Source organism: Halyomorpha halys, unplaced genomic scaffold (assembly GCF_000696795.3).
Source record: "Halyomorpha halys isolate HHAL.00 unplaced genomic scaffold, Hhal_1.1 Scaffold10.1, whole genome shotgun sequence".
Lineage (NCBI taxonomy): Eukaryota > Metazoa > Arthropoda > Insecta > Hemiptera > Pentatomidae > Halyomorpha > Halyomorpha halys.
The window spans coordinates 1,660,374-1,663,398 of record NW_027107501.1 but is presented as its reverse complement, the minus strand read 5'-3'; the positions used below and the strand labels follow the sequence as shown (position 1 = coordinate 1,663,398).

General features: G+C 25.0%; 1 protein-coding gene across 1 annotated transcript in view; it reads left to right on the top strand.

Moving 5' to 3' along the window:
- LOC136795405 (uncharacterized) overlaps positions 1 to 3,025 on the top strand; it is a 158,757-nt gene that overhangs the window by 101,524 nt on the left and 54,208 nt on the right. The gene's annotated exons all lie outside the window — the stretch shown is intronic.

Sequence of the window (3,025 nt, the reverse complement as noted above, 5' to 3'; positions counted from 1 at the left end):
ATTTTTGTATGGTAATAATGTTTTTTTAGATTTTGTTTAAAATTACTTTTCTCACGATGAATGATTATTAGTTATTAAAATACATCACTTAGAAATAATTGTAAGTAATGTTTCTATTCATTAATCTTTATTTCCATAATGTACATTTAAGTGTTTATTAATTAGATAAGATAATAAAAAAAACATTCACTGTAGGGCATGGTTATGAAAAAAAATTTGATACGTCGCCTAAATATAGTTGTTTTAATAAAATTAATTTTATCCAATTTTAGTCTCAACACAATTTATATTTCTGTATAAGTCCGACGTTTCGGCCATCCTCAAGGACAATCTAATACAAACAGCTTTTATTATACATACGGTTTTTACAGTTGATGTGGTTTTAAAATTGTATGAAGGTATGATAATGTATTATTAATATGGTTATTTGTTTAAAATTGTTATAAACCATACGTATAATAAAAAGTGGTTGTGATAGATTCTCCTTGAGGATTTCTGAATTGGCTGAAACGTTGGACTTTTAAAGAAATTTATTTAGTTAAAAAAATCAGTCTCAAGTAAGTGTAAAGATTATATATAAAGTAAAGATTATATACATAGTTGTTTTATTATTGACTGAGCCTCTAAAATAAATATTGCAGAATATATAAATTTCTTATAAAATATTTTTCTAGCCATAAATGATTATTTGTTATTTATAATATATCAGTTACAAAGCAATCGTACGTAATGTTTTTATTTATTTTATCTCAAATTATGTTATGTGCATTAATAATTTGTTACGAAAATTATTTTTTCAAAACAATCTGGGTTTTTTTCACTGTATGCCATAACAATAAAATCTCGATACATTGCCACTAAATATTTGTTTTATTATCGAATAGGCCTCAAGACCCTCCAATATATACAAAATAAATTTTTTTACTAAATATTTTGAACATTTAATTTTTATTGCTAGGAAGGTGCAGTTATTATATTGAATCATAACCAAGTTTTTTATAAAGTAGTTTTTTGATTGATAAAAATTAAAAGGTTTAAAATGTTTTAATTCTAGATTTCTGGACTTAAGCTCCCTTACGTGCACACAGCTTTATAAAACAAAGTATTACCCGAACATCACACGTTGTCTCTTTTGGATATTAGGTATTAGTTATTTTATGGCATAATTTATGGAGTATTTTCATAATAAAATTGATAAATTTTTTATTTATTTAGTTTAATATCTTTATGCTAGTATATGATGTAGTCTAAAAAAATAAAACATCGTTGGCTTTAATTATAAAATTGAACATATTCTATATTGATAGAGTTATATTGTGGTTATGAAAAATATGATAATTGAAATTGCCCCAAAATTGTTCACAAACATTTTTTATGAAAGTACCGTTCATTAGTTGTATGTTTAAATGAAATTTTCATAACCATTAAATTGTTAAATTTCATTGTTTTATTATAAGTGATTCGTCAAACTTAACTATTTTCAGTTTAATATTATTTTTTTTATTATTTTCTGGACTCTTCATGCATTATATTCTAAAATATTATTATGTATTTACAAAGAATAAGTTCTGAAGAAAACAAATCATTAAACCGCTTAGTAAACTTAAAATGTTTTAATTGTATTGCATAACCTTCGTAGCATTCTAATGATTTTAATTGCCTTTTTATTTCCAAACTCCATTTTTACAATATCATAATGCGTTGTTTACTAATAATATTGCAAATAACCATTATATAACTATTAAAAAAATAAAAATAAATATTATTTGCTATCCTTAATTGTTGGCTTTAATGCTTAAGTAGTCAGGTCTTTACCATTTAAAACTTCTGTCAGTTTTATCGAAAGTTTATCAATTTAATTAACCAGTTGCGATTGATGTTGGTATTTTCAATAACTTCACTAATTAAATGTGTTTTGATTTAATCTATATCCTGTTAAAGTTCCAAAGGGAATTAAATGTGAATTAGTATCAAGAGTATTTTGCCATAAATGAGATTCGTTTAGATAGAGTTTTGAATTTTGTATTAATCGAAAGGTCAATTGGATTCCATCATACGAAACAATATTCGTATAATATCTCATAATCGTGCGTAATAATTTATGTAATTATTGTCTATACATCCCAGAAATGAGTTTATTCGCAGAATTGATTTCAATTTCTGCATTTGAGACTCGATACATGTGTGCTATCACGAGATACTATTTGTAGAGAATTAATCAACACTCTAACGTAAGCAGGCACGTGTGTAATTTTCCTTTATTGTTTATTACCACAATCACCGCTGGTTGAATAATAATGATTTAATTGTTTATTACTTAATATGCTACGATCTATTATATATAAATTATATACTGATATTATCCTTTTTTACTACTTGAACATGGACGGTGCCATTGCTTTGCTGAATGTACTAATCTCCTAAATATCTTTAGAATCGATATATAACCAATAGTCGACGGTTGAAATCCTTGTCTAACTGGTGGTACCACTGTTGTCATAAAGCTGTTGTTTATACGTGAAGAGTAAATATTCACTTCATTCATTTTATGAGATATTTAAGGAAACCATCCAAAATTTAGAAATTAGGGAATTTATTATTTATTATTATAAATTCACTATTTATTTTTAACAACTTATGTCAAATTTTTAAATAAAAATAAATACACTGTTAGAAAATTTACAGCTTTGTAGTCCAGGCCGCTGCAGAACATCCTGTTATAAATTCTGTAGTTATCAATTATATTGTTGACATAACTTCTATTTTATTTATTTTCTCTTCGTCCTTTTTTCAGATTAAATTTTTGTTTTTTTCCCATTAGAGGGAAATTGTTTGTTTTGTTAATTCTACGAATTTTGTTAGTTTTGGTATTAACTAAACTTTACCCTCTTAGAAAGAATTGTTATTTTTCTCTATTTATTTTATCATATTTTTTTTTTAATTATAAAGTTGTATTTAGCTAGGGTTGTCTTTTGTACGAGACTATAACCCCCTCCCCATAATCAACTGTTAAAAAAGATATATA